This window comes from Lepisosteus platostomus, chromosome 22 (genome assembly GCF_059453375.1).
Source record: "Lepisosteus platostomus isolate fLepPlt1 chromosome 22, fLepPlt1.hap1, whole genome shotgun sequence".
NCBI lineage: Eukaryota > Metazoa > Chordata > Actinopteri > Semionotiformes > Lepisosteidae > Lepisosteus > Lepisosteus platostomus.
In genome coordinates this window covers 2,319,107-2,325,216 of record NC_142632.1, presented here as the reverse complement: position 1 = coordinate 2,325,216, position 6,110 = coordinate 2,319,107, and the positions used below count along the sequence as shown (strand labels likewise).

General features: G+C 46.1%; 1 non-coding gene across 1 annotated transcript; it reads right to left on the bottom strand.

Annotated features, from left to right (window-relative positions):
* Positions 1-440: 440 nt before the first annotated feature.
* LOC148643026 (U4 spliceosomal RNA) lies at positions 441-582 on the bottom strand. Its single transcript, XR_015929453.1, has one exon. It is a non-coding gene; the product is annotated as a U4 spliceosomal RNA (small nuclear RNA).
* Positions 583-6,110: the final 5,528 nt, after the last annotated feature.

Below are 6,110 nucleotides of genomic sequence, written 5' to 3'. Positions count from 1 at the left end.
GCAGCAGATCATGTAAAGGCGTTCAACTTTGTAACTACTGCACGCACAGGAAGCAGAATAAATTCCTCTTTTCAGACTGTCAAAGGTTTGCTTTGCGAACGCTGCAGGACATCGCACAATCTCTTTTGAACGGGGACAAACGATTTCTTATGGGGCGCAGTAAGTACAGACGTTTAAAAAGCTCCACTCATGCCGACGATGCAGCATGAAGAAGCGCAACCTAACGTTTGACAGACAAAAGCCGGGCGCCGCTACGAGCAATATGAAATCAAACTGACACCACACGGCGTTTCGCGCTGACTCAAAAGTGATCTCGACAGACCCTGTTCTCTGCATAACGCTGAAAGAGCTAAAGAGCGTTTCTGTGGAGACGTAACAAGCTCGTTTCTTTCTACCATGATGTCACCATGACAAAATCTGTCTTTAAACACCTTGCTCATTCTCTGACTAGACTGTCAAAAATTGCTTTCGCCGATTGTATTGCAAACCGGTGGAAGCGGGGTATTGGGAAAAGTTTTCAACTAGCAATAATCGCGCCTCGGCTAAACCTCACAGGCTACGATACTGCCACTGCGCAAAGCTGACGGTTGCCAGGCAACCGCGGGGATCCTATGGAAATCGTTATCAATCGTCTCATGGCATGTCATTGCTGTAACGCTTCATATTTGTCGTCTTCTTCTTCTAGCTTGAGGTTTTGAAGAATTTCATGACAGACAAGGGCTCCGTCGGGAACAAAGGGCGTTGTGAGAAAACCATTGCTTATTTTCAGCAGCAGAAATACAACCCTTTAAATACAAGATGAGAGAACAATGACGAAGGGCATGCCGGGAGGAACTCATGCACTACAGAGGAAAGGGGGCGGGCACGTACAGTTCACATTCAAGCCACAAGTACTCTTCTCGGATGTTGCACAAACAAATCCTAACGTCTTGAAAGCATTGCAGCATGTTTGTGTCCCACTTCCCGTGGCTGCAGGACGACTGACACGAACGGACAAACACAATCTGTGGCGTTTAGCGTGACATAATCTTGCAGGCATCGTGCTGTCTCACTGCAATACTATACCGCTGGAGGAAACAGTCCATCTGGCCATGAAACTCATTTGAACGTCTAGCTACAGCAACTAACAATATTGTAGCGTTTACAGGTTCTTTACAGAACGAGTGGAGATGCGATTAACAAACAAGCATTAGCTTTATTTGTTTACAACCACACAAAACCAAACACAGGATCTACACACACATGAGGAGACTGACGGAACACGTACACATATTTAGGGTGGTAATTACCTAACAACACACTACACTTTTACAGGACTACACAGGGCACTAGAATCACTAGGACATTATTTACACAGGTAGGGTCAGCCGCTGGTCATTGTGCTGACCCTCAGACTCTCCCCGGGTACCACTCCCAGCATGCCCAGTGGTACTACGAGCGCCTGGGGGCGCTTCCTCCTCACCACCAGGCGAGGGCGTTACACTGCCCCCACCTGAAGCGTCTGTCGTCTCGCCGACGTCGAACACCCCCCTCAGGCTGTACTCGTATTCGGCCAACTGCTGCGGAACCCTGCGTGAGCGGCCACTGCGCCGCGGTGACGGCTGGCGATCCACGGACGCCCCACTATCGGCCGGCTCCGGCCCCGGCTGCTCCTCTGGAGCCTCCCCACACGGCTCCTCCTCCCGGGCCCGGTAGGGGGCCAGGCGGTCTCGGTGCAGGACCACCACTCTCCCCCGTGTTCGCAACCGGACATGGTAGCAGACCTCGCCCACCACCCCGAGTACCTCAGCGGGCCCCTCCCACGACGGCGCCAGCTTAGGGCTGAGGCCTTTGCGGCATCGCGGGTTGTACACCCAAACCGAGTCCCCGGGCTGGAAGGCAGGCCCCCTGCAGCGCAGGTCGTAGTGCCGCTTCTGCCGGACCCCCGCCTGTGTCAGGTGGGTCCGTGCAAAGCTGTGCACCCGCTGCAGCCACTGCCGCAGGTCCCACTCGTAGTCCGGTCCAGCCGGTGGTGCCGACCCGTCTCCGGGCGACAGGCCGAAGACCAGGTCCACCGGTGTTCGCATTTCCCGGCCCAGCATGAGGCCCACACTTTCAATTTTCTTATCGCCTGTCTCCAGAGAGAATGTTGTTAGTGCTGATGACCTTGAATTAGACCTTGTTAACTCTGTAAAACAATCTTCCTCTGTTTAGATTTTCACTCAGATTGATTTTGTTCTCAGATTATTCCTGGCAGGACTGAGTTTCTAGGAAATGAAAAGTGAAAGAAAAAGTACAGAAGATCAGCCCTTGAATATACAACATTGTGCAGTGAGATTGTTAAATGTATTAGCTGCTATCCTGTGCTAGAGCCTGTCATGGTAAGCAGTGGATGACAGGATCTAGCACAGATACTAATGAAACACTGTTAATGAAAGATAAAACACTTGAGTCTTATTTTAGTTTTCCATTTCCCTTTCATTTGTGATGTACTGTACAACAGGCCACAGAACATGCACAAAAACAGATATGCACACATTCACACCAGGCAATGACAGTCTGCCCAGTCAGAATCTGAGCTGAGGTATCAGAATTCTGAATTCCCTGAATTCTGTCATGGATCCACGAGGATCCCCAGGAGAGAGCCTAGTAACATAAATCTTGGAGCAAAAGCAGATGATTAACTTCATAGTTTGTGTGGTTGAGCCAAAGTTGAGCATGAGGATATGTGAGTCACCATTCTTAGAAATGGATCCAACTTCAGACAGGCGTCAAAAGTAAGAGTATACAGTGCTGGGGCAATGACACTTCAATGATCAGAAGGATAACAAGAGTTTTAATGCATTGAAATTGATTTTCTGGTGATGCACACTGTCATGGAACTATTAATTTTTTAAGGATCACTTACTGACGTCAGACAGCTGCCAATTCTCCAGACTGGAAGGATGAACAGTTTATCCCCCTAGGTACCATATTTCCATATTTCGAAGCATTGGAATAATACATGTCATACAGCAACATAAAAACAGGAAGACAAGTATCACAGCCCCTATAATCGGTGTTAGTAACTTAAAAGAAAAACATTCCCCCTGGCCCAAACAGTGATTCTAACCAGGAGAGAAAAGCCGGTGTATCTTTTATGCCTCTCTCTTTATTCACCTTGTCTTTTAGTTCTTTCAAATGCTGAATAGCGAGCGTAAGATTTCCGTAATCATAGTCATTAGCTGGAATATATGTACAACAGGAGTCTCCTACTAAAGCATAGACTCCTCCAGATGCTGCATTTTGAAGGTCCAGCACGAACCTGTTCTGAAGTGCCATTAATCGAACTCCCCTTAATTCTTGTTTGATAGCGTCTAAGCCTTCTAACGTGATATTAATAAAAGAGTACATTTCATAAAAAGTCGCATGGGTGAGGCTGTAGAATGAGGCATTAAAGCACATATATAACAAGATGCATTAAATTTCTTTAACTTTACAGTATGATTTATAAATTTATACCACAAATTACTCATATCCCCCTCATTATCAGTTTCATTCAGCCAGTTTGTATACAAAGAGGCTTCGTGTTTAGATTCTTCCTCTTTTGGGGTGGTGACAGGCTTCTACATAAAAAGGAAAAAGGCTGTGCACATCAGTCCCAAGCAGGTTATCCCCATCTGTCCTTGTGGAGACATCACTCCCGCGCTTTGCTCAGTTCGTTTGTGACCTTTTTACAGTGGGAAGCATGAATCCAGGGCACCATTTCTGTGACCTTCACAGCAGTGGCAGTGGTCAGCAGCACCAGGTACAGCCCCCTCCACCTGAGTGAACACCATTTCTTTTTCCTGAAGTCTTTCACCAGAATCCAGTCTCCTTATTCACTCATTAGTTCTTACAGCACAGGTAAATCCCTGTGGGCTGGAGCCCAGCATAATCCTAGGCTTTTTTGGTCAACATTGGTCAACAGATTGGTCAACAACTGGGTAATAACTCTTAGAAAAATCTGCACATTGTTCCCCTGCCTCAGCTGTGACGTTTTGTAGAACAATTCTAGCTGAAGTTGTAAAATTTCTCTTTGTTCCATTCCTGCAAAACATCTTATTATGAACAAACAAACCACAATAATCATTTGCATCTAGGGGAATCACTCCCAAGGGTAACCCCCCTTAAAGCTATATTGTTCTACCCATCAGGTTCTGCCACTAGATAAGAGAACCTTTCCCATGAAATCATTTTTTGACCTTCATGATCCCTTCAGGGCGTACAATTAGCACAGAAGCAGCAGCTTTAGTCCACATGTTTTTCAAACAGGATATTAACGATATGATCATAACGAATAATACCAGACCCACAAATATGTATTGAACCAGAGACCCTCTCCATGTTCCTAGCACAGACTGTAGCCATGCACCAATACCCCAATCATCTGGATTGCAGGATTTACGAAGAAAATTATTTTAGCAGTAATTAATTTATTATATTTACTATATTTATTATACACGTGTAAATTAATTACTGCGAAAATAATTTACTTTGTACACTGTGCAGAGTGCCGTATACTCCTAGTTGCGGCACACACGATACATACAGTAAAAAGCCTCAGGCACTGTGTTAGATGTGTTTTCGACGTTATATATGCGTTTATTAATGTCGTCGATTTTACGGTTGCAATTCGACGTTGATTATACGTCGAGGCGACGTATATATACGTATAGTCGTATTTTCGCCGTGAATATACGTATATTCGACGAATCAATGCCCACTGGGTAAACTCTTGAGCAAACTCTGAACCAGCTCTAAGGAAACTAATCCGATTAGACGTTACTTTGACTCATCTTTTTACGCTCAGTGCTGGATTGCTCAAACTCCAGCTAGGGTTAGGGTTAGCATTCCCACGCTACTTAGACACTTTGTTTACGCTCAGTGCTGGATTTTGGGAACTTCAGGACGAGTGGGAATTTTCTCCTATCTGTCAATTCTGTTTTGTTTTGGAGACTCTTGGCTGCCTATGTTGTACAGTGCAGCGTGAAGGAAACATTTTCCAAAACTGTGTCAGCTCAAAAGTTGTAAGAAAACCTTTCCAGCTGCTTTAACTCTCTTCATTTTTGTCATTTAATGTGACACTCGATGTATAACTGGAGCCTCACATATGCAAATGGTGAGGACCCAGTTCGACACCACTTTACAGTATCTGACAAAAGCATGGCAGACTGTGCCATGACCGGCAGATAACTTCTGCTTATTTTTACCATATTAAACATTGGAAATCCAACCACTTGCATTTGTGACACTTGATTTTGACTCCACCTAAGACACTCTTAAATCTTCAAACACTTTTCTCTTCTCCCGCAACACTCTTGTCTGTCGGCACTATGTGGCAGCGTTGCATGACAACCCATCTCACCACGGAAAGGAACCTAACAGCTTTGGTAAGAGACGAGAGAAGAACCTGGGCCGTACGGGGATCGAACCTGTGACCTTGGTGTTATTAGCACCACGCTCTAACCAACTGAGCTAACCGGCCTCACGATGGTGGTCCTCTCTGTGCTGCAAAAAATCGAACTCAGGGAATTTCTTTTGCCCTCCTTTGAATAGAAAGCCGTGTAATTCAGTGTACGGGCTTTCTCGTGCAGTTTCATGGTTCTTGTAACCCAAATCCTACACTGGCCTGAAGTGTCCCCCCATTTCACAGCATTTTTCAGCTGATTTAAAATGTACCTAAAGGAGAAGCATTATTGAAGACCATCAATTACCAAGAGCTTTTGTCAAAGGTTTTGGTGGTCATTTTTAATGACCACAGAGCACTATGACCTCGGTTTTACATCTCATCCGAAAGACAGCGCCCTTTTACAACACAGCGTCTCTGTCACTATGCTGGGACATTGGGACCCGCACAGACCTCAGGGTGAGCGCCCCCCTGCCGGCACCATTAACACCGCTTCCAGCTGGAAGCTTTGTTTTTCCCTGTAGCTTACCCTCATCCAGGTACTGATCTGGCTCACACCTGCTTAGCTTCAGTGGGTTTTCAGTTGCGAGTTGCAAGGGGATGCCAGTGATGGAGCCGCTCGCTGCAAAAGCCACTGCATTGGCCGGGAATCAAACCCAAGCCTCCCGCGTGGCAGGCAAGAATTCTACCACTGAACCACCAA